Source organism: Peromyscus eremicus, chromosome 3 (assembly GCF_949786415.1).
Source record: "Peromyscus eremicus chromosome 3, PerEre_H2_v1, whole genome shotgun sequence".
Lineage (NCBI taxonomy): Eukaryota > Metazoa > Chordata > Mammalia > Rodentia > Cricetidae > Peromyscus > Peromyscus eremicus.
In genome coordinates this window covers 5,214,870-5,241,321 of record NC_081418.1, presented here as the reverse complement: position 1 = coordinate 5,241,321, position 26,452 = coordinate 5,214,870, and the positions used below count along the sequence as shown (strand labels likewise).

The window sequence follows — 26,452 nt, the reverse complement described above, 5'->3', positions numbered from 1 at the left end:
TTTTAATTATTGCCATCATTTTACAAGTGCAATTATTTTACAAATACAAAGTATAAGCACTTTGTATTTCTAAGAAAAATATCAAAGGTGTAAAAAGGCATTTCAAAGTTATTTTGTCTGTACTGATGCCAGTTAGAGATAAAGGTTGTGTGCACTTCTGATAAAGTGCAGAAGTAAAATAATTTCTCTGATAGAGCTGTTCAGTTAAGTGGCATGCTTCCCATCTCAGAATGTTTTATTTTAGTGATGTTGTGTGTATTTGAAATACAGATGAATGCAAATCACTTTCAATATTCTGAACCAGTAATCTTGTCAGTCACTGGCAAGGGTACATTTTAGGGAAATATTGCTGTTGAAGTAATAAAAGCAATTTTACTTTAGTAAAAAATTAACTAATTAAAATGTTGAAAAGTGTATCCTAGTCGGGCAGTGGTGGTGCACACCTTTAAAACCAGCACTTGGGAGGCAGAGACAGGCGGATCTTTGTGAGTTTGAGGCCAGCCTGGTCTACAGAGTGAGATCCAGGAAAGGCGCAAAGCTACACATAGAGATCCTGTCTCGAAACCCCCCCCCCAAAAAAAAAAAGAAAAGAAAAAAAATAAAAAGAAAAGTGTATCCTGTTGAGGTGTTTAAGATACTGACTCATTGTGACTATGCTATCCTAGTATTATATTTTTTTATGTGAAAATAATCTACATTCAATTTATGGCTTATGAAGAATTGTGGAGCCTTATTTCAAGTTCACTGTTCTGAACTAACAGCCTACAAGGACCCTATCAGATAGACAAAATGGAGTTACCTGTACCAACATTCTACATATCAAACAGAAACATCAGTTCATGATACAGATAAAGACCAATTTTTCCAAATGAGCCCATCTCAATTATGATAGTTAAATTCTTTCTGTCTTTACTACACACAAAAAGTCATCTGAGGGACCAAATGTTGAGCAGGATTTTTCTAATTTTCTAAGTTCTATCTCCCAGCCTTCCCTTATAAAAAATTAGCTTGTCTTTTTTTCTAAATTAACACACAACTTAAGTATGCTTTTGGCACCACATGATGTTTCTATATATTGTATAATGTTCAAAGCAAAGACAATACCCAAAATGACCAACTTGAAATTTGTTCTGTTTCTGCCCTTTTAGCTTTTCTTGATATGAAGCTAGTCTTCTCTGCTTGGTTAATCTCAATGCTCACTCTGCTTCTAGTGTGAAATGCCACCAAAAAATAAGGGCAATTAAATTTTTGAAGTTCAACTTTGTCCTTTAACAATCTCAAATACTTCTATTTAAACTTACAAATATTTTATTAAAGTAAATATTAATATAAATATAAAATAGCAAATAAGAATATTAGAATTTATAGCATATTTCTTCCTTCATTAAGAAATGAACAGCAATGTGGAAGTGTAAGCCAAATAAACCCTTTCCTCCTCATCTTGCTTTTGGTTATGGTATTTCATTATAGCAGTAGTAACCCTAACTAAGACAACCCCCTATTTTGAAATTGAGGAAGAATTTATAGAATCTTTTCCATACAAAGGATTTAAACTTTATTTTGACATTCAATATTTCTACATGGTATTTGTAGGAAGCCTGCTCCCATCTTTTCAAGGGTTTTTATGAGAAGAGAAGGATAAGAAAATATTAGATAGAAACAGACCTAGACAATAAGAGGAAAGACATAAATATAGGATAGCTTCGGGAGGACCTGGGTCAATATCCAGTGGCCCCTTCTGCCTCTTCAAAAGGGGTTTTTATAACAATGCAATGGGGTGGCACAAAAGACCTCCCCCTTGTGAGATCAAAGTACACCACATAGCCAAGTGTAGATAGACCTTTCCAAACACCTGGTAATCACTCCCATGGTCAAATCATCCCCTGTGCAGCCCTGCTGAGTAAAGCAAGCTCAGCTTCTTGGACCCTGAGTAATCTGGGCCTCCATAGGTATTGAGGAGCTAAACACTTAGAAGAGAACATTCTTTCCAAATCTAGCATTAACAAAGAACCTGAGATTTGCTGGCCCTTAGAAGGCAATAACTGGCCATTTTGTCTGAATAAGATAGATTTTTTTTTTTTTACTGTCATTGCATTATAGTATTTGTGTGAGCCCACGCTACAGCTAGTCAATCATCACTTACAGAGAGGGTCACTTGGCAGAGTATGCAAAGCAGTCACTACCTATACACAATGGACTACTTAGCATTGTTTGAGTGATTCTTTTTCTATTTCATATGATTGTGTGTGTGTGTGTGTGTGTGTGTGTGTGTGTGTGTGTGTGTGCCTGCTCTTTGTGTACAGGTACCTGCAAAGGCCAGAAAAGAGCATCAGGTCACCCAGGAGTTAAAGGTGGTTGTGACTCACCAGACATGGAAACTGGGCACTGAACTCAAGTCCTTAGAAAGAACAGCAAGTACCCTTAATTTTTCAGCCCTCTCTACCCATCCCTCCCCCTTCCTACTTTTAAAATAAGTTTTAAGATTACTTTGCAGGTACTAACTTGTAACAAGGAAGCATAATCACTTGCATAACTCACACTGGCAGTGAGTCCAGTGTAGTGTATTTACATTTCAAATAGTGACTATTTGTTTGTTAATGCATATTTCAAATAAATATATTTTTGAAAGAGGGAAGAAACATGCAGTAATTTTTCTGCAAGAATTACAAAGCTCTGATTTATCTGTTATTCTTAATCAGAAATGACATAATCTTTTTATTAGAAATTATTTTGGCTAAATGGCTTTATAATTTTTCTGTGTTTGTTTATAGGTTCTTGTTTTGTCATGTAAGCTAAGATACCATGTTGATATTATAGGTCATGTTAGGCATGTAAACTAAGATGCCATGATACTATAGGTCATGTTAGGTGTGAAAGCTAAGGTGCTATGTTGCTATTACAGGTCATGTTAGGTGTGAAAGCTAAGATGCCATGTTGCTATTATAAGTCATGTTGGGTGTGTAAGCTAAGATACCATGTAGACAACATGCTCAACTCTTCCAGTGCTCAGAAACATGACAACTTCACAAACGATTTTGATTTTGGTGTATGAGCCATACTAACTGAATATAATGCTTGATGTACAACATTGTTGTAGAATAGCCTCTGTTACAGACCATTTTGCACTCAGTTTAAATAATTCTTGAGGCCATAAAGTTTATGGTGAAAAAAAAAATCTTATTTCCTCACAGTTCTGAAGCCCAAGAAGTCAGAGGCCAAAGAGCCAGAGTCTTACAAGTGCCTTCTTATCATGATGTGGCATAGGACAGGAGGTTACAAAGTCACAGAAAAGCCTGGCTCACGCTCTTTTGTTTCAACTTTTGGAGCTCAGGCTGGCTTCCAGTTCCTTATATTGCTGAGCCTAATCTTGAACTTCTAATCTTATCTGCTAGGATTGCAGATATAACTCACCATGGCCAGCCTCACTTAAAAAAATGGCATTAGTCCTAACCGTGAGGGTTCCTTGCAGTCCAATGACTTCTCAAACTCTTATTGCTGTTACACTTGTAATTACATATTCACAATAAATTAGGAAGGGATAAACATAAAATCTGTAACAGTTTATATGAGCATCCAAGACAAATGTCTCTAATTAGGAATAGATTTGAAGATAACTTTTAAAATCTTTTATTCTAGAAGCACAAAGCATCATGGATATAAATTTTAGGAAAATTTTGTTATGTGCCAGAAGGTATATTTAATTTCTATGTGCCTATTCCATAAGAGAACCCAGTGATCTTAATAGCTATCATATGCATCTGCTTCATGGCATTTGCAAAGTTCATCAGAAACATGTGAGTTTTATGTGTCAGTTGAGACCATACCACATCATCCTGAATTTACAAGTACACTATCAGAGAAGGCCTTGCTGCAACAAAACTCTCATACAAGATCACTTTTTCCCAATGTCTTTGATGTAAGTTTTTTTTTTAATTTGTCTATAGAATATTTATCATTTTTTAAGAAATGCTTTATCAGCTAGGTATAACTAGCTTATGTTTAAAAAGTCATATATAATCATAATAACTCTTCCTAATTTGTGTATGTAGACTTGATAGTGTATATTCATATACTCTCCATGTTTTATAATGTCGGTCAGTGTGGTGGCCCCACCTGTCACTTTGGCACTCAGGAGGCAGAGGCAGGAAAGCCATGTCCAGCTTTATGCCAACCTACCTGGTTTATAGGTCTATACAATGAGACTTTATTTTAAAAATTAGATTTATAATACAACAATTCTGTATGTTATGCTGGAAAATTGTATAAGAATAACTATTTTACAGTTATGTTTAAGGGAACATTTACTGAATACCATAGTATAGTTAGGAATGCCCCTAGTTTTCATATAATAGGGTGATATAATAGGGTGTACATGTAGTGGAAACTCTGGATTAAAAGAATTTAATACCTTTATAATTGATAATAAATATGACTAAACTTTGCCACAGCTGGAGACATTATTCTTAATATCCCTGATAGCTAGCACATCTGCCCTGTGCGCCTAGGGAGATACTAATTTTTCTTCCAAAATCATTTGCTATAAAAGTATCTTCGATTGTTTAGCACCTCAGAATGCAAGATGGGCAGACATCTCTTGAGAGCTGTTTACCAACATTGACTTCCTCTAAGAAATGTGTTTCCCTCAGGACCCTTCTTCCCTTCTTGGTGATTTTCACATCATTATCAGGAAATAGCTTTCTTATGTAAAAGGAACATAAAGGGTCGCAGAGAAAAACACATACTCCCAACTGAAAATTTTCTTTTTAGCAATTAAGAAGATATGACTTTTCTTTTGTGTGTGCATATTACTCTGCATGTGTGCATGCATGCTTGTGTGTGTGTGTGTGTGTGTGTGTGTGTGTGTGTGTGTGTGTGTCTGTGTAGGTCAGAGGATAACCAAAGATGTTGTTCCTCAGGTTCCTATATGGTCTGAGGATCTCTAAATAGGCTAAAATGGCCAGGCAGAGAACCCAGGTTTCTACCTGTCTCTTCCTCCTCCCACACTGGGTTCACAAGCATGCACTACCATGCCCCCCAGTATTTTTTTTTAATGAGTTCTGGAGAATCAAACTTACATACTTGTGCTTATAAAACAAGCATTTTACCATCAACCGAGCCATTTCTCCAGCTTTTTTATTAAGGTGTATCTGTTGTACACCAAGGCTGACATACAGAATATCAGAAAAATGATGATGTAGGGCTAGAGTGATGGTTCAGCAGCTGAGAGCACTTGTGATCTTCCAGAAGACCCCATTTTGGTTTTCTACATTCACATCAGGCAGCTTGTCTATAATTTCATCTTCAAGGATTCCCAAGCCCTCTTCTGACCTCTCTGGACAGTCTTACACATCTGGCATATACAGAAACAAATACTTACATATAAATCCAAATTTTAAAAAATCCCTTAAAAAACAATGAAGATGTGAAAGGATTTGAAAGTTTTATCTTTGGTTGGATAACTTCCAATTGCCACATGTCCCTGTCTGATCCCTGCTCTTCAGGCATTTAAAAAATTTTTATTATTATTGATGTCTTTGTACATGTGTATATATTCATATGTATGTGCATAATGTGTGCTGGGTAAGTGTACACACACACACATGGCACAACACATGTGTGCAGGTTGGAGAACCTGTAATTTTTCAGTTCTTATCTTCTTTATGAGCTTGCAAGGATCAAATTCAGGTCACCAGGCTTATGTGGCAATTATATTTGCCCGCTGAGAACAACCCAGTCTCACCTCTTAGAAATCTTGGTCTTACACTGATCCTGCCATTATGGATTTTGGTTATGGTGCTAAGTTTACTGGTAACATCTAGAGCTACATAAATTATTAAGTAGCCTCATAAGGATTATTTAACAAACACTCTATGTTCCAAGTACCATAAGTGACTTAAGAGGAAAGGGTTTTCTGTGTTTAAAATATATAACATCATTAAAGAGAAAAGATTTTTAAATGTCAAAAATACAATTAAAAATATTAGCACTGGAATGAAACTGCAATGTTCTAAATTACCATGTGAATAATTATTAACATTTCTCAGTACTTCTTAAACAAATTTTGTGATGCTAGGGGTTGAACCTAGGGCCATATGTAAGTTAAACAAAAGGTTCATCTGTAGCCTAAGTATTCATGTAACCAACTTACGTAGGCATTTACTGTAAAAAAGATTTACTTTGCAGTAATGTGAATGTGAAATACTAAATTAATATTTAGATATCATAATTCAAATATCTGGAATGTAGCTTTTGTATACAGTGTGAGGATGGTACTGATTGTCTCTATGTGAATGCCAATTACTGAAATATTTAATTCCATATAATTTTTACCACTTAAAGTTCCCTTACATTCTGAACATGTTTGTATTTGTGTACATGACTACATGTAAATCATTGCTTACTCATCTTTGTTTACTCCCTTGAGATGTCATATTGTTTAGCTGTGTAACATATTTTTATAAAAGGAAATAGGGTAAGTTCCTCTTCACTAGTCATCTGACACACTGGTTATTCTACATAATAATTTTCTACATAAAATGAAACAACTTGAGATCCACAGATTTACTCAGATGCACCAATAACTAGGGTGTGAGTGAGAATATGTGCATGTTCTAGACTAGAACAAAAACACAGCCTTCTAAAATGTGTATTTCCATGTAAAAACATGGTCTCAGTGGGTATAGGTGCTTTCATAGGCAAGCCTGGTGACCTGTATCCAAGACCCAGAAACATAAAAACATGAAAGGAGAGAACCAATTTCACAAAGTTGCCCTCTATCATCCCCATGTATATTATACCATACTTGCCTCCTCCCTTGACATACTATGCAAGTGCGTACATGCACGAGCACACACATACAGACACACACACACATACACATGCACACACACACACACACACACACACTTTTTATTTTTAAAAGAGAATTCTCTCTCTCTCCCCACCTCTCTCTTTCTCTTACTTTATCTCGCTTTCTATGTTATTATTCCCTACACCCTCCTAACAACTTCTGGAGTCACATGACCATACATGCGCTGTCAGCAGTCAAGCAAAATACTTAGTCACTCCAGGGCCTTATGTCCTATGTATCCCATGGGCAGCATGGTTACATGATCTATGTGCATGTGTGGCATAACTATGTAAGCCCATATATGCATGCTGGAGGTGTACCTATAAAAGTAGACTCTACCTACTTCCCAACTCTCTCTCCGCACATTCTCTCTGGTCAGCGTACTCACGCCCATCTTTTCCCTTCCCTAATGAAACTCTCAGGTGGATTTGTTATGCCTCACGGTCATTTCTCACATTTGGTAAATAATGTCAGTAAATAAATAACACTCTAGCTATGCTTTTAACTTTCAGTCAGATACTTAAAACATCTTGGGATGACTATTACAGCTATTCAGTTAGCTTGGTTGGTTCCATTAGGATGTTTTTCTTTTCTGTGTTTTGGCCTCATAGTTACTGATGACATCTACAGGAAATATGCCAATTTTCATAGGTTAATTTTCAAATTATCAGATTCTTATAGAAATAGTAGCAATAGTTCTGTGATTTTCATTGTTTCCCCAGAAATGTTATCATCTCCTTATTTAGTTAGATTTTAAATAACTATTTCATTATTTTTACATCAGTGCAGAATCACAGGAAGAAAGTATAGGGAAAGTGAACCAACCTATCGAGTACAGTACTGTTGAAGGCCTTCCTCCTAACAAGCTTATTGATTCAGATCTCCACAGCACAGTGCAAATCAGGAGGCAGGTTCCTGTTTCTGTTTTCCATTGGATGGAATCAAAATTGTTGTTGTTTGTTTTTTTTGTGTGTGTGTTTTTTTTAATTTAACTTTGTTTTGTTTTAACATTTTTTGATTATTTTTATTTTGGTATTAAGAATTCAGCCAATTTGTAGTATCTATTTTCATATATTCTGTAAATAATGAAATACTCCTACAGCATTGTCATTTTAGAATCATTCATTACATTTAGGAAAGAAGCAAAAATACCTTCATATATACCAAGGAAATCCACACTATGAAATATCATTTCTTAGTACTACAGAAGTATATAAAATCAGTGGTTATTTCATTCTCAACCTGAATTGTAGCTGGAAGTTTTCCTGTGTCGTGCTGGTCCACAGCAGCTCAAACCCAAATAAACATACACAGGCTAATATTATCTTTAAACTATGGCCACGGAAATCTTCTTGTTATCTAATTAACCATTTCTATAAATTTATGCTTTGCCATGTGGCTAGTGGCTTACTGGTACTTTTACATCTTGCTTCTCATGGTGGCAGCAGGCAGTGTCTCCTCTGCTCTGGAATTCATAAAAAAGCCACTTGGCTGTGACCTTGTGGGCCCCAGCTCTGCTGGAGCTGCAAGTGGCTGGAGCTACATGCAGCCAGACTGCTTGTGGGCTTACAGAGCCCTTGGCCCCAGGGCCAGCTGCACGACTCAGGTCAGAGCATGTGGCCAGAACCTCTTTGGCATTCTTTTCCTAGTGGGTGATGAGCTTCCCCCTCTCTCTCTCACTCTCTCTCTGGATTTCCATCTCAAATTGCCACTGCTGCTTTAAAATTTCCTCAGACTTCTACTGTTCTACACAGTTAACAGATTTGGTAAGTCAACTAAGATATCTTAAAGGGTAAAATTAGTTAAAAGAGTTTTTTTCCAACATTAAAAAATGGGAAGCATTTTTACAAGGGAAGGAATTTGGTCTCTGTTTGATAACACATTAGGCAGTCTGAAAATGGAACAATTAAATGAGAGGATAATTAATGTTGATTGGATGTATGTAACATCAATTATGAATATTATTTGTTTAATCACTTTTATTTTAGTATTTAAAAGGTTAGTCAGTTTATGTGCCAAGATAAAAGCTTTAGAAAAACTTATTAAAATGAATCATAGAGAAATTCAGACCCAGACAGAAGAATTTAAAGCTGAAATTATTTCAGGATTGAATTATATGTTACAGAGAGACAGCCTGTTTTCAAACAACCAAACTTAATCTATCTGGTAACCTTACAGGAACTACCTGCTCAAGGGTGTATACAAGCTAATTGTACTCCTGTGGAAATGTTAGATTTCAGGAGATTTAAAGAAGCTACAGTCTCATATGATATGCATTGTCCATTTGTAAAGCAGATGTTAAACTCGTAGTCAACTTGTAATAGAATTATCCTTCAGGAAAGGAAAGAATTAGTTGCAGTGGTGCTAGAGGCTGGTCCACATTCACAGTGGAAAACTTGGTTTAAAAAGGAGGCTAAAACAATAGAACAGCAAGGACAAGAGGTGTGGAAATTTTCCAGGATCAGCTTCTTGGAGAAGGCAAATATGCTGATATACAAAGACAATGTTTATATGGTAACAAAACCATAATTCTATGCCACATGGCAGCCATGAATGCATGCAAAAGAACTGAGGAAGCAGGAAAGAAAATTGAATCATTTATAAAAGTTATAGAGGGTCCCAGAGAATCCTTCATGGATTTCTTTTTTTTTTTTTTTTTTTTTTTTTTTTTGGTTTTTCGAGACAGGGTTTCTCTGTGTAGCTTTGTGCCTTTCCTGGGACTCACTTGGTAGTCCAGGCTGGCCTCGAACTCACAGAGATCCACCTGGCTCTGCCTCCCGAGTGCTGGGATTAAAGGCGTGCGCCACCACCGCCCGGCAGATTTCTTACAAAGGCCATCTTCAGCAGTAAGTAGAATGATACCAAATTCAGAAGCTAGACAGATAATAATTGAATCTTTGGCTTTGGAGAATGTGAATGCCACATGCAAAAGAATAATCAGGCCACTAAAGGCCAGATCAGCATCCTTGGAGGATTGGATCAAGGACACAATTAATATTGAGTCTCATGACCATGATGATATGTGCATAGTAGAGGTGATTTCAAAAGCTTTGAGGAAAAATAATGTCAGATTTTTTTAGTTGTGGAGAACAAGGTCATTTGAAAAGGGAGTGTAAACAGGACGTTCCTACAAAGAATGTTTATTCAAGGAACAATGGCTACAGAATGCCCCTCTCTTTGGGATTATGCAGAAGGTGTGGTAAGGGCAAACATTGGACAAACAAATGTAGATCAACAAGGGACAGATAAGGTAATCCTTTGCCTCTGCCCTCAGGAAACAACCAGAGGGGCCTCATGCAAGCCCCTATAGCAAATTCAGTTCAGATCTTTCCTGCTATCATAGAAGAAACCCCTTTTCAGAGCAATTAAATAAGCAAATGCCTCTTGGAATAAACTAGGCTGCTCAGGGTGATAGAACTGCTGTAGCAGAGAGAATAGGAAATTCATGAGAAACCATAAAGCAACATTTTTCTATAAAGGAACAAAGACAAAAATTAAAAATATGAATAAATGACGTTCTCTTGGAAGGTTTATTAGACACAGGTGTGGATGTGACCATGATTGCACCAGAATTTTGGCATCCAAACTGGCCTCTTCAGGAGGTAAATATTCAGCTATCAGGGATTGAAACATTATTTCAAGTGAAACAGATCACAAGGTTGATCAAATGTATAGGGCCAGAAGGACAGAGAGGAAAATTAAAGCCATATGTGGCTAATATAGCCATGAATTTATGGGGCCAGGATCCATTACAACAATGGAATATTCAGATTAACATTCCTCCAACCTTAGAAACAAATCATAAACTAACACATTTTTCTGAGAGAAATATTACGAGGTATTACTATTAAAAAGAGCGGTCACCAGCCATCCAGATTGTACAAGAACAAGGCACAACAACTGCTGATCTTTCAAAGACACCAACAGCTCTACCATTAAAATGGTTAACAGACAAGCCTGTATGAGTTCAGCAATGGCCTTTAACAACAGAGAAACTCCAGGCTTTAGAAGAGCTGGTACAAGAGGAGTTAAATGCTCAGCATATTGAAGAATCAACTAGCCCTTGGAATTCTCCTGTATTTGTTATTAAAAAATCTGGTAAATGGAGAATGGTAACAGACCTAAGAGCAATTAACAAAGTAATTCAGCCAATGGGCTTTCTACAATCTGGAATTCCTTTGCCTACTCTGTTACTTAAAGGATGGCCTCTTATAGTTATCAATTTAAAAGACTGTTTCTTTTCAATACTCTTATAAGAAAAGGACAGAGAAAGATTCGCCTTGATGGTACCTACTTATAATAATTCTCAGCCAGTTAAGAGCTATCAATGGAGGGTTCTCCCACAGGAAATGTTAAATAGCCCAAGATTGTGCCAATATTTTTTACAACAGCCATTGGAAGTAATATGTAAACAATTTCCTAAATCTATAATTATCATTACATAGATGATATTTTAGTAGCTGATTCAAATGCAGATAATTTAGAAAGAATGTTTGAAGAAGTAAAGAAATTTTTGCCTTGTTGGGGATTACAAATTGCTCCTAAAAAGATACTCTATTAATTATTTAGGACACAAAATAGGTCTACAAAAATTAGACCCCAAAAGGTGCAAATTAGGAGATATCGATTATGGACTCTTAATGATTTTCAAAGGTTATTCGAAGACATTTCCCATCTATGAACTGTTGTTGGGGTAAAAAATGATGAACTGAGTAATTTGTTCAAAACCTTAGAAGGTGACAAGGACTTCAATAGTCCAAGAGAATTATCAGCTAAAGCTGAGAGAGAATTGTCCTTGGTAGAAAAAAAAGTACAGGAAGGACATGTATATCATGTGGATCCAAAGCTTGATTGCATTTTGGTTATTTACCCTCTAAGTATTCCCCTACAGAAATTTTAATGCAGAGAGAAGATATTATATTAGAATGGAAATTTCTACCAAATAAACAGAGTAAAAAATTAAAAACTTATGTGGAAAAGATCTCTGACTTGATTTTAAAAGGAAAATTGAGACTTTGTCAAATAACAGGACCATCTGTCAGCTGCTAAACTCTGTTAAGGGCCCTTGTTCTTCCTTTCTGTCTGACTGTTTTGTTCGTCAGTGTGATTTGTTGTATTTCTGCTCATCTCTCATTTGCTAACATACAAGGACAAGCCATGGGAAATACCCCTTTTCCCCCCTAGACCTGACCCTAGCACATTGGAGGGATGTAAAGGAGACTGCTTATAACAACAGTGTCAATGTTAAGAAAAATAAATGGATTACTTTTTGTTCCCCAGAATGTCCCACCTTCAAGGTTGGCTGGCTGCCAGAGGGGACTTTTGACTCCAGTACCATCCACAGGGTCAAGGAAATAATGACCAGACCCCTTTCATAGTGACTTGGAGAGGGCTTATTGATAGGACTGGGAGATGCCTCCCCTGGTTCAAGTCCTTTCTACCTCCACCACTTAACCCCCCACTTGAACCATCTGCTTCCTCACAGATACTCCCTGTAAAAGTCAGGTAGGACCCAAAGCTGCCAATCATCCAAAGGGGAACAGAGGAATCTTCTCAAAGCAGCTGCACAAAAGCCAACTGATATGGCTAAGGTTTATGATGTTAGAGAGGGAGCAGAGGAGAGCCCAGCTGCTTACTTAGAACACTTGCTAGAGGCCTCTAGGCAATATATATCATATGACCTTAAGGTAGAGAAATCAGCCCAGATGACAATGTTCTCCTATATAAATCAGGCAGCACCAGATATCAAGAAAAAGCTGCAGTCAATGGAGAGATTATATGAAAAGAATCTTAGGGAATTAGTGGCAGTGATGGAAAAGGTTTATAATAAGAGAGAGACAGAGGAGCAGAAAGAAGAGAGGCAGGAAATGGAAAGGGCACAGAAAGAAGGAAAACAAGAAAAGAAACAGGAGAGGAGTTCAGCAAGGATCCCGGAACAACAACAAGCTAGGCTAAAGGACAGTGGACCTTGGAATGAGAAGGGTAACCCATTCATTCCTAGTAATTCCAGAATGCCCCTATCCACTGATATCTTTTGTCAAAAATGAAAGCCCCAATCCACTTTTCCAACAAAAAGCCCAATTCTTTATCAAAATGGGAAACCAGTCCAAATATTAGACTGCCAACCTGATGGAGGAATATAGACTACACCAAAAGCCCATGGCCCCTGAACCTGAGACAGAGAAATGGCTTCAAAAGTTTCCACAAGCATGGACAGAAACTGGGGGCATGGGGCTAGCAAAATATAGACCCCCCTATATATATGGAAATTCAGGCAGGCACAGTCCCAGTTAAAGTCCACCAGTATCCCTTACCCCTGAAAGTAAAGAAAGGGATACCACTCCACATAAGAAGATTGTTGACCCTCAGGGTCCTGAGCCCGGTCCAGTCTGCATAGAATACCCCACTGCTACTGTTTAGAAAGTCCCACACCAATGACTATAGGCCAGTACAGTAAATAAAAGGGTAATGGACATACACCCCATGGTGCCCAATCCCTACACCCTACTGAGCACATTGCCCCCAGACTGGCAGTGGTACTCAGTCTTGGACCTGAAAGATGCCTTCTTCAGCCCACCCCTGACCCCCAAGGGTCAGCAGAACTTTGCCTTCGAGTGGCATGACCTAGACATCACAATCAATGGTCAGCTAACCTGGACTAGATTACCACAAGGATTCAAGAATTCTCCAGCCATCTTTGATGAGGCCCTATATGAGGATCTGAGTGAGTGTAGAGCCTAGATATAAGCTTGTTGCAGTATGTAGATAACTTGCTGATTGCGGCTGCTGATAGAAAGACCTGTTGAAAGGGAACTAAAGATCTGCTACAAGCATTAGGAGATCTTGGGTACTGGGCCTCTGCAAAGAAGGCCCAGGTCTGTCAGCTCAGGGTAATGTATCTGGGGTATGTCCTTGAAGGGGGTCAGAGATGGCTGTCAGATGCCCATAAAGAGACAGTGCTAAAAATACCCACTCCCCAAACTACAAAACAAGCGAGGGAGTTCCTGGGTACAGCAGGATGCTGCCACCTGTGGATCCCTGGATTTGCAGAGCTGGCCAAACCACTATATGAAGCAACTATAGGTTCAGATCCAGAAATTGAGTCCTGATCCAGAGGTGCCACCACAAATCCCTGGAGCCACAATGGAAGGGGCCTTACGTTGTCATCCTAACAACACCCATGCCCTCAAAGTGAATGGCATCACAACCTGGGTTCACTACTCGCATGCTCAATTGGCAGATCCATTTGCCCTTCCAAAGGAGTACTGGGGAGAAGCCTGAGAAGCCTCCAAGCATCCTTCTAACTCACTGAAGCTCAAGCTACGCCGAAAAGAACGACCCAGCCCATGAATCCTGTGTTTCTGGTGCTATTGCTGGCCCTGATTTCTATGATACTGGGAGTTGAGGCAGCTGGTACCCATCTACCTTGGAACCCCCATCAACCTATGCACCTTACCTGGCTCATCATCAATGCTGAGATGGGTGACATAGTCAATAGCACCTCATCGGTGGCACCCAGGGCCACTTGGTTCCCCAATCTGTATGTGGACCTCTGTGACTTGGGAGGGGCTGATTGAGGAGCCTCTTCAGATGCGGTAGAAAAAGTCTCAGGCTGATGCTGCAGTACTGGGTGTATTGGGGCAAGACAAGGACCAACTGATTTTATGTTTACTCAGGCCACTCCCAGACAAAAACACAGAAGCAACAAATGTGGGGGTCCTGATGTGGTAGCTGGGAATATAAGTCCACCAGGTGGATAGACTGGACACCTAAGGTGAAGGGAGACTTAATCACAGTACAGCGGGCAGGGGATATGTGGATTAGGGGAATCAGATTCTGTGGGGAAACCCTAGCGTCTGCCAGTCCATGTGGGTCATGTTAGACAGAGAATGCTTCCCATAACATTCCCTGTCTACTCCCAGAGGGCGATGCAATCCACTGATTATTAGATTTGCTGAAGAGGGAAAGTGAACAGAACAGGACTGGACAAGGAGCAAAACCTGGGGTTTGAAATTATACATAACCGGGGCAGACCCCTAGCTGATGTTCACCATCCAGCTGCAAGAGACATCCCTCACTGTAGCCCTGAAATTCAAACGTATGGTTACCCCAACTAGGATAGTCCCAGCCTCAAAAAAGGCCACCCCTGTCACAGAAGCTCAGACTCCCCTGAATGATATAATGACACAGGCACCCAGGTTGTCCCAAGGAATACCTGGTTACTTTGTGCAGCAACTGCTTGATTAAACTTATCAGGTCTTGAATGAGACAGAGACAGACCCTTAAAAGCTTCTTTCTGCTGGCTGTGCTACGAATCCACTCTCCCATTCTATGAGGGGATTGCGGTTTCAGTTGAGGTCACTCCGACTGATGACCCAATGTTCTGTAGATGGTTGAGCCAAGAAGTAGGGCTGACACTGGAACAGGTCTTGGGCTTGAGTATATGTAGTCTTGGGCTTGAGTATATGTGTGGGGAAGGTCCCAAAAGAATAGCAATTTCTTTGTAATTCCTCTTGTAACTCCTGTTAGCTACCTAGTCCCACATGGGGACACTTGGTGGGCTTCTTCTACAGGATTCACTCCCTGCATACACCTCCAAGTGCTTAGTCAGGTACAGGGGTATTGCATATTCATCAAACTTGTCCCGAGAATAATGTATCATGCCAACGAAGTTTTTTTAGATTTACTGGAGACCGGCTCATGCCCCCTTAGGTTCAAAAGAGAACCCATCTCCCTTATGCTTGGTGTCTTAATTGGAGCCAGTGGGCTGCAGGTGTGGGAACAGGCTCAGCGGCACTCATCTCCCAACACCAGCAGTATTCAGCCCTTAAAGAAAATATAGATTAGAATCTACACTGGATAGAGGAATCCATCACTCACATGCAGGATTCCCTCGGCTTTTTAGCAGAAGTAGTGCTTCAGAACAGAAGTGGACTAGACCTCCTGTTCTTCCAGCAAGTGGGACTTTGTGTGGCACTTAAGGAAAAATGTTGCTTCTAGGGATTATTCGGTAGAGGTAAAGGATAACATGGTTATTATTAGAGAGGGACTTGAGAAATGAAAACACAACTGAGAAACTATCCAGGGGTGGTTCCAGTTCTGATTCAACAGCTCTCCCTGGTTAACTAATTTCCACCTTAATAGGCCCATTGATAGTCCTGCTTCTGGTACTAACCCTTGGGCCCTGTATTCTCAACAGGTTGCTCCAATACATGAGACAGAGGCTGAGTACAATTCAGCTCATGGTCCAGAAAACATAAGAATATATGCCCATAGAGTAAGGGACGCTTATGAGTTGGCCATCAGGAACCCATGATTGGTTTTCCACAAGGCACATAAGAAGGGGGAAATGAAGAAACAAGCCCCTCCATCTTGTAAGCCTCTCCATTTTGCAACAGGCCTTAGGTTTCAAATTCTCAGTATTGCTGACATAAATTCCAGGAACCAGAATGTACAAAGTCAGGATGTCAGGAATGGCCATCTGACCATCTGGTAGCAACTGATTAACCACAGAATGTCCCAACCCAGAGACATCTCAGGAAAATGGTTTAACAAATAACTGGGATTAAACTGAACATGAGATATCAGCAGAATTCTGGAAAGTCCCTAAGGAGGAGGCAATCAAGATTATACCTGTACTGAAACCCCCTAATGTGTGGCTTTTGCCTTTAAAAGTCATACACACTCAGGGAAGGGCACCTCCTCTAGCCTCTGTTGCTTTGGTATGCTTGAGGAGGTCCTTGCTGTGGCTTGAATTGCTCCAATAAACCTTGCTTTTGCATTTTGGTGAGTTCATGTTTCTGGTGGCCTCTTTGGGGGTCTCTCAACTTAGGCACAACAATCCGTGCCAAGACAAGTGTGGTTGCAGCTTTGGCAACAGGTGTCCTCTAAGGCCAGGACAATATGACACCATCACTGAAGTGGCTTTGCAATCAGGAAAATGTACAGTGCCCCTTTCTTTGAAGGCAGCTGAACATGCAGTGGACTGATGTGTAGATGTAACCATCTTGTTAAATAAGAAACACAGAGCCAATGCAGAGACGAAAGCCCAAAAGGTCAGAGCAGTAGCTAAGAGCTAAAAACCTTACCCTTCACTGCTGCTGCTGTCCTCCTCAGCAAGAGACCTACTTCCTGTGTGTTTGTCCTTTTTACTGACTTTCTATTCTGCCTTCTCATTGGTTGTAAACCCAACCACATGACCTCTTCATCACTGTCCATCTATACAGACCTCCAGCTCTTCTATGGTTGATATTGAGATTAAAGGCATGTGTCTCCATGCTGGCTGTATCCTTGAACACACAGAGATCTGCCTAGCTCTGCCTCCCAAGTGCTGGGATTAAAGGTATGCACCACCACTGCCCAGCTTCTGCTATGGCTTGCTATAGCTCTGACCCCCAGGCAACTTTATTTATTAACATACAAATAAAATCACATTTCAGTACAAATAAAATATCACCACACTGATGGCTTCTGGTGTGCAGTGGAACAGTAGCTGAAACAGTTATTCTTAACAGCTAGGCTGACAGAGTCTAACCTCTCAATGGTAGACTGGCATTTAATAAAGGAGATGAAGACACCCACAAGCCAAGAAGAATAGGCAGCCAGATTCCAAAAACATCAACAATTTCCAGAATTTAAAATCCTAAATCATGACAGGACACTAGTGGAATTCAGGTTTATCTGGTACATGGACTTATCACACCGAATGTGACGGTGAGCTGTTGGCCTTGTGTACATCCTACTTCACAAATGAGTCTGTCAGATACGCTAAGCCTATAGGCTGAAGATGATGCCCCAACGTTGCAGACAAACCTCAGGACCGTCCAGAACCTGGCTATTTCTGTCAATTCACATTTTTTGGAAGCCACTTGTTGCACTTCTTGTTTTTATTTTTGTTAGGTAATATTATTTCCTTCTTGGGTCTCTGAGGGAGCTGAAGATTATATAAAGTTATAGTTTTCCTTGTTAAGAATTTCAGAAAAGAAACTCACTAAAAAGGTGTAAAGTGTATAAATTTGAAAGACATCATAAGATAGTTTTCTGTTGGTACTATAAGTTAGGATAGAAAGTGAATTAGGTACATTTTGGACTTACCAAAATAGAATAGATAATGGAATATTTTCTCTGAATTTGTCAAATGCAAATGGACTAGACATTGTTGATGTTTTTATTGCTTTTATATATTGTATATAGCTATTGTACTTATTGTATGTTGTTTTTCTTATATTAGTTATAATTTTTTAATTTTTATTTTTATTAGACAAAAAAGGGGAAATATGGTGATATTTTATTTGTGCTGAAATGTGGTGATATTTTATTTGTGCTTTAATAAAGCTTGCCTGGAGATCAGGGGAAAAAGCCAGCCATTTTATATAAACAAGAAATCAGGCAGCACATTCCCTTAATCCAATCACTTATCAGGCAGGGTCTCTGTGTGTTCAAGGCCATACTAGGGAATAGAGTTAAGCATGGTGGCACACGCTTTTAATCCCAGTATCAACCATAGAGACCATGAGGTCTGTACAGACAGACAGTGACAAGGAAATGAGGAAGCTTGGCTAAGATAGCCAATGAAAGGGCAGAACAGCAAGGCAATAGAGGCATGAGTAACACAGGAAGTAGCCACATTTAGAAGCTGTAGAGTTGGTGAGGTAAGGCTGGCTGGTGGCTTTCCCTATTTCCCTGATCTCTCTAAGGCTTTCACCTTTATATTTGGCTCCATGTTTTTTTATTTAATAAGACCATTTAGAAATTCATCTACACTAAAGTCAAATTATGAAAGGAATTACAAAAATTCCACATCGAATAAAAATATATATATTTCCCCACAGTATGCTATATTTCTGGAATAGAAGTTCAGACAGACAGTCTAGCTTCCAATTTGTTTCCTATTTTAATCTTGAACCTTAGAGAATGGATCAATAAAACACAATTTAATTTATTATTATACTGACATTACTTCATCATCTAGACAAAAGACTGTATCTATTATAGTCCATATTTGAATAAAGCAACACAATGAAAATTTAAAATAGTTTAAAAGAAGCTGATATCAGTTTTCAATAACAATTTTACTAATCATATTTCTCCTAAACCTGATTATTAAAAAGTGTATACATATATAAATATGCTTTACTTAATTTACTTATTCTAAACATACAACTGAAAAATAACTGTTGAAACTATGTTTGTACAACATGATAGACATCATACCATATGCCTACTGAAATTTAAAATGAAGTTAAATATAGTTTAACAATAAGTTATTGGATCCCACCAGCCGTGCTTTCCTAGCTCAACATCCATATTTGCCTAGTATCATACATATGAAATATGCACAAATATGGAAGATATTTATCTGGTGGAGGCCAGCTCAGACCTGTTGAATGGTTGTTGGAGGGAGGAGAGAGAAATGAGAAAGTAGTAGATAGAAATATAGTTGAAGAAAAGACAGAGATAAAGGATAGCTTTGGACGACCCTGGGTCAATACCCAGTCGCCTCAAGTTTAATCATGATGGGTTTTTATACATCAGCAAGTAGAGGAGCAAAAGATCTTCCCCTTTGAAGGTTGAGGTATAAAATATTAACAAATGTAGACCCTTCAAAATACCTGGTACCCAAGCCCTTGGCCAAATCATCTCATTATGCAGCCCTGCTGGGCAAAGCAAGCTGAAACTTTCTGACATTGATTAAGGCCTTACTGGGGAACCTCTGTGGGCCCCCACATTTATCTTTGCAAATTGTTCTTTGGATAATGATGGTTTATAAAATAGAAATGGTAAGATATATTTACTTCTTGATGTACTCTCCAAATGCTGAAATATTTTATAACAAGTTGTATAGCAATAAGTTAACTGCTTATTATGAAAATAATTGTTAATCTCTAATTTTAGTCACTTTTAAAAATTGCAACCCTGAATGTAAGTTATGAAGACCTTCATAGTGATGAAAAACATCAATAAGAGAATATGGAAAGAGAAATCAGAGACATAGAAGCTAGTTACTCACTCACACCATGTTGATAATTGAATTGCTTTGATTTCTTTTGGTTTCCTCATTTCTTCATTCATATCACAATTGTTTATAGAGCTCCTGTGTGACATAATGAGAAATTATTGTTTCTTAGGGAGCCAGGGGTCAGAGAAAATGATTATCATTCCCCCCGCCTTGCATTATCCACTCTGGTCTTTTCCTTTTGATGAGAGAAAGTGTAACCCCGCCTTCCTGAATGCTGTCATTGATTCCCAAAACCATAGCCATCTGCAAAATCCCTCATCATGCACAATCTTTCCAAACCCTACAAAATACCACTCTCGACCCTCTCACTCATGAGACTCCACTGGCAATGGCAACTTTAAGGGAAAATGGCTCACTGTATGTGACTCCTGACTTCTAATACTAACTACACATAACTTGGCTGATGAAACTTTGGTGCATTCTCAGAACCTACTGTATTTCAAAAGAGGATACAACCAAGTTACTTCACTATCTAGACACCCCTCAATGTCCTCAGATCCATAACAGTGCCAGCCAGACCTCTTTTACTGTCCTCATTTGCCAGGTTGCTGGTGCTTCTGACCAGCACGTACATTTTCACCTCATATACATCTTCTGCTAAGTAAAATCTACCCTTGAACTCACTATGCAGCCAATGTTGACACTGAGCTTCTGATCCTCTGACCTTCACCTCCCTGGTGCTTGGATTGCCAGCATGGGGTACCATTTACAGATTATCTCACATTGGATTTGAACCCAGAGTGGTCTGCAAGCTAGATAAGCATGTGGCCAACTGACCTATAGCCCCAACTCTCACTGGATATTTTTGTCTGCTCAAAGTAATTCTCTAAAATCATATCCCCAAAGATAATGTTGTCAGGGAGTAGGGCCTTGGAAGGTAAGAAGATTTGATAATGATAGAAGAGCCCTCTGACACTGAGCTAGTGCCCTTAAGAAATAGGCTTTAGAGATCTTACCCTTTCTTCATGTGAGGACACAGAACTAGAAAGAGGGGTTCTCAGGTGACAACAAGCCTGGAATTGCCTGGTTCCACAGTTTGGAGGAATAAATTTCCGTTATTTGTAAATTATCTAATTTAAGTATTTTATTATAGCATCCTGAACAATCAACAAAGATAACAATACGAATTCATGCCGTATCGTAATAAGAACTAAAGACTGATCAAACAAACCAGGCGTTGTGGGATGGAGGTACACCATGGAAGTTGAGGAAGAATGATCATGAACACAAGGGCAGCGTGCTCTACGAATATGAAAGAAACAATCCTCACTGCAAAGTAAGAAAAGAGGTTGCTTAGTATGAGACAAAACACTGATTTAGGTTTACCCAAATCCTACGTTCTACCATAGTAACAGTTCCCTGAAATTTCATAGGAACCATGTAGCACGAATCTTAAGTGGTCTTATTAATAAGATCAAACCTGGTGCCAGGTATTGGGGTGAATGCTGGAAGATCAGAGAGACAGAACAAGCAGCAGCTTCCTCAACTTGTCAATTCCTCAGCTGATCCTGTTTCCTCAGACTGGAAGCCTCTGAGTCCTCATCCAAATAGATCTCAGCTGAACTGCTGCTCAAAAGCCTAAAAGCTTAATCAGGCACTGGTTCCTGGTTTTCACACCTTATATACCTTTCTGCTTTCTGCCATCATTTCCTGGAATTAAAGGCTCACTTCCTGGGATTAAAGGCATGAGTCACCATGTCTGGCTGTTTCCAGTGTGGCTTTAAACTCACAGAGATCTGGATGGATCTCTGCCTCCCAAGTGATAGGATTAAAGGCATGTGTGCCACCATATTCTGGCCTCTATATCTAGTGGCTGTTCTGTTCTCTGACCCCAGATAAGTTTATTAGGGTGCACAATATTTTTGGGAACACAATATCACCACAGAACCGAACAAAGAAATTCATAAATCAAGACACTTTAGTGGAATGTCAGTCAGGTGGGCTACAGAAAATGGTAAAATTACCAACCAAAGGCCATGGATACTACTTGGCATTCTTAGCCTTTTGGCTGGAGGAAAAATGGAGTTTGCTTGTACATCACAGAGGATTTATCTAAAGATGATAAAGATCTAAAGTCACCTAAGAAATGACTATTCATGAGGCTAGAGATAGCCCAAGATAATTGGGTTCTGGGATTGCAACATTTCTCACCTCTCCATACCATTGAAGTTCTAACCAGTTGATTAGTCTTTTTAGTCTCAGCTTTTTTCCAGGAATTCTTATTCACAGCTACATGGGGAGGTTGCAGCTAAAATAGAAACAAAACCAAACAACAACAACAAAACCACATGGAATAGGGGAAGACTTGGGATGGGGTACTAAAAGAGACCCTGGAATGATAGATGGGGAATAAAGAATTTTTTGGAAATGTAATTAATATCCTTGACTGACAGACAATAGAATAGTGAGGGCTCTGACTAGAGTTCAGGGAGCAAGCTGAAGAGATATGAGAGATACAGAGCATGGTTAGGGCCCCAAGAGATGAAATCAAGGCTCACATGACAGAAATGGGCAGAGAAATGATATAAGCAGGAGGTGTGGCAACCAACACCCTCTTTGATAGATTTACTTTCTGTGTGAGCAATCTTGGCCTGGGAAGTATGTTAGTCACAGTAGGGTGCTTGTCTGTATCTGTGAAAAAGCCAATGACTGATTTTAACATTACATTCTTAAAAAAATGAAACCTCCTCCAAAATGAAAATAATCTAAGGAAAGATAAAGGGTTTTAATGGAATGGTCAGAAACAACTCTTTCAGAAAGCTGATTTCTGACCAAGAACTTGAAGAAAAACCTCAGGTTCTTGGCATTGGCATAGACTGAAGAAATCATTTGAGGTTTGGGAGAATGAGATCTAACCTAGGACCTCATGCATACTAGGAAAGTCATCTGCTAGTGTGCTACATCCCCAGCCACCAAGACTACTTTTTCCAAGACTATTTTGTTATTGTTGTTGTGGGCATTGCACTAGACTTTGAAGCCACATTGAAAAAAACCTTTTGTACCTCCCCAGTCAGGACTAGAGAAGATGACTAGCAGGAAGGGTAGTTGGATGGCTTTTTTTCTACACACATAACACAACCATCCTCTTTGCATTGTGAAAAAGATATTACCTTGGTCTAGTAGCCATGGCAACTAACTAAGCAGAACAATACAGTCATAGCTAGTTTGAGGTGATGGAGTTATTGACAACTCCCAATTACAAGGATGTGGGCTCCCTCTATGGCATGTGTCTCAAGCTGGACCAGTCATTGGTTGGCCCTTCCCCTAATTTCTTTGTCACCTTTTCCCCAGCACATCTTGTAGGCAGAAGAAATTGTAGGTTGAAGGTTTTGTGGCTGGCTTGGTATACCAATCCCTCCACTGAAAGTCTTGTCTGGTGACAGGAGATAGCTTGTTCAGGATCGATATCCCCCATTATTAGGAGTCTTAGCTAGGGTCACCCTCATGGATTCCTTGGAGTTTCCATTATACTAGGTTTCTAGCTCAGTTGAGATTCTAATTTCAGTTCTCTTGCAGTATTCTCTTCCTCCATCCTTCTTCTACCTGATCCTTCCTGTTCCTGTCCCCAACTATCCCAGTTGCCATGTGATATCTATTCTATTTCCCCTTCTCAGGGAGATTCATGCATTTCCTCTTGAACTGTTCTTGTTACTTAGCTTCACTGGGTCTGCGGATTGTAACATGGTTATGTACATGTAACATGGTGGGCTCCCTCTTGTGGCATAGGTCTCAAGCTGGACCAATTATAGATTGGCTGTTCCCACAAGGTCTGAGCTACCATTGCCTTAGCATATCTTACATGCAGGACAGGATGTAGGTCAAAGGTTTTGTGGCTGGGTTGGTGTTCCAGTCTCATGACTGGAATGCTTGCCAGGTTACAGAAGATGGCCAATTCAGACTTAATATCCTCCATTATTAGGAGTGCTCACTAGGGTCACTCTCATAGGTTCCAAGAAGTTTCCACTGCACTAGGTTTCCATATTGAACCCCAAACTCCCCCTTTTTAGTTCCTGTTGTCTCTCCCTCTTTTCCCTCCTTCCTGTAACTGATACATCCTGTTTCTATCCCCACTTGCCCTCAGTCTACCCACAAAACCTTTTCTATTTCCCCTTCCCAGGGAGAGCCAGGCATCCTCCTAGTGTCCTCCTTGTAACTTAGTGTCTCTGGGTCTGTGGACAGTAGCATGGTTATCCTTTGTTTTACACCTAATATCCATGTATGAATGAGTACATACATACCATTTTGTCTCTGTGGGTCTGGGTTACCTCACTCGGGATTTTTTTTTCTAATTTCATCCATTTACCTTCAAATTTCATTATGTCATTGTTTTTAACAGCTGAGTAATACTCCATTGTGTAAATGTACCATATTTTCTTTATCCATTCTTCACTTAAGGGGCATCTAGGGTTCTGGCTGTTACAAACAACACTGCTATGAACATCTATCTTTGTGTTATGATTGAGCATTATTTGGGTATATGCCCAAGAGCTTAGCTAGTCTTGACACAGGTAGATTCCAAATTTTCTAAGAATCTGCCATATTGATTTCCATAGTAGTTGTACAAGTTTGCACTCCCACCAGCAATGAAGGAATGTTCCCCTTGCTCCACATCCTCACCGGCATGAGCTGTCACTTGTGTTCTTGATCTTAGCCATCCTGACAGTTGTAATAAGGAATTCAGAGTCATTTTGATTTGCATTTCCCTGATGGTTAAGCATGTTGAAGATTCCTGTAAGTGTATTTCAGCCATTTGAGATTCTTCTGTAGAGAAGTCTATGTTTAGATATGTATCACATTTTGTAATTGTATTATTTGGTTTGTTGATATCTAGTTTTTGAGTTCTTTATATATTTTGGAAATCAATCCTCTTTTAGATGTGAGGTTCTTGAAGAACTTTTCCCAGTCTGTAGACTGCCATTTTGTTCTATTGATGGTGTCCTTTGCCGTGCAGAAACTTTTTTAGTTTCATGAGATCCCATTTTTAAATCATTGATCTTAATGCCTGCACTATTATTATTCTATTCAGGAAGTTGTCTTATGTGCCAGTGCATTCAAGGATACTCCCTACTTTCTTTTCTATGAGAGTCAGTGTATGTGGAATTGTGTTGAGGTCTTTGATCCACTTGGACTTGAGTTTTATACAGGGTGATAGATATGGATCTATTTGCATTCTTATACATGTCAACATTCAGTTATGCCAGCACCATTTGTTGAAGTTTTTTTTACATTGCATAATTTTGGCTTCTTTGTCAAAAATCAGGTATTCATAGGTATCTGGATTTATGGCTGGGTCTTCAATTCTATTCTATTGATCCACCAGTGCCATGCTGTTTTTGTTACTATACCTCTATAGCAGAGCTTGAGATCAAGGATAGTGATATCTCTGGAAATTCTTTTATTTTACTGGATTGTTTTAGCTATCCTGGGATTTTGTTTTTCTGTATGAAACTGAGTATTGTTCTTCCAAGATCTGTAAATAACTCTGTTTGAATTTTAAAGGAGATTGTGCCAAATCTGTAGATCATTTTTGGTAAGATTGCCATTTTTACTTTGTTAATCCTACTAATCCATGAGCATGGGAGATCTTTCCATCTTCTGACATTTTCTCCAATTTCTTACTTCATAGACTTGAAGTTCTTGCCATACACATTTTTCACTTGGTTAGAGTTATGCCAAGATATTTTATATTATTTGTGGCAATTGTGAAGGGTGTTGTTTCCTGAATTTTTTTCTCATCCTATTTATCATTTGTATACAGGAGGGCTACTGATTTTTTTCTTAGTTAATCTTTTATGCAGCCACTTCACTAAAGATGTTTCTCAACTCTAGGAGTTCCCTGGTAGAATTTTTAACATCATTTATTGCTGTAGGGTGTCCTGTATGTTGTGAATAAATAAAATACTGATTGGCTAGTAGCCAGGCAGGAAATATGTGATAGGTGGGACAAACAGAGAGGAGAGGCTGGGAAGTGGAAGTCTGGAAGAGACACCAGTGAGCATCATGTAAAGGCAGCAGGTAAAGCCATGGAACATGTGGTGACATATAGATTAACAGAAATGGGCTGAGTATAAGAGTAAGAGCTAGACAGTGGTAGGCCTGAGCTAATGGCTGAGCAGTTTAAATAATATAAGCATCTGTATGTTTATTTTATAAGTGGGCTACAGAACTGCAGGGGCTTGGCAGGACCTGGAGAAAAAAACTCTAGTTACAACTTATGTGTAATATCATATCATCTGCAAATAACAATAATTTGACCTTTTCCTTTCAATTTTGTATCTCCTTGATTTCTTTTAGTTGTCTTATTGCTCTAGCTTGAACTTCAAGCACTATATTGAATAGATATGGAGAACATGGACAGCCTTCCTGATTTTAGTAGAATTGCTTCGAGTTTCTCTCCATTTAATTTGGTGTTGGCTACAGCCTTGCTGTAAATTGACTTTATTCTGTTTAGGTATGCCCTTGTATCCTTAATCTTTGTAGAACTTTTATGATGAAGGGGTGTTGAATTTTGTCAAAGGATTTTTCAGCATCTAATGAGATGATCATGTGGGGTTTTTTTCAGTTTGTTTATATGGTAGGTTACA

General features: G+C 39.0%; 1 pseudogene; it reads left to right on the top strand.

Annotated features, from left to right (window-relative positions):
• The window catches only part of LOC131905589 (uncharacterized), a 183,408-nt pseudogene extending 169,817 nt beyond the window's left edge, over nucleotides 1-13,591 (top strand).
• The last annotated feature ends 12,861 nt before the right edge of the window (nucleotides 13,592-26,452 follow it).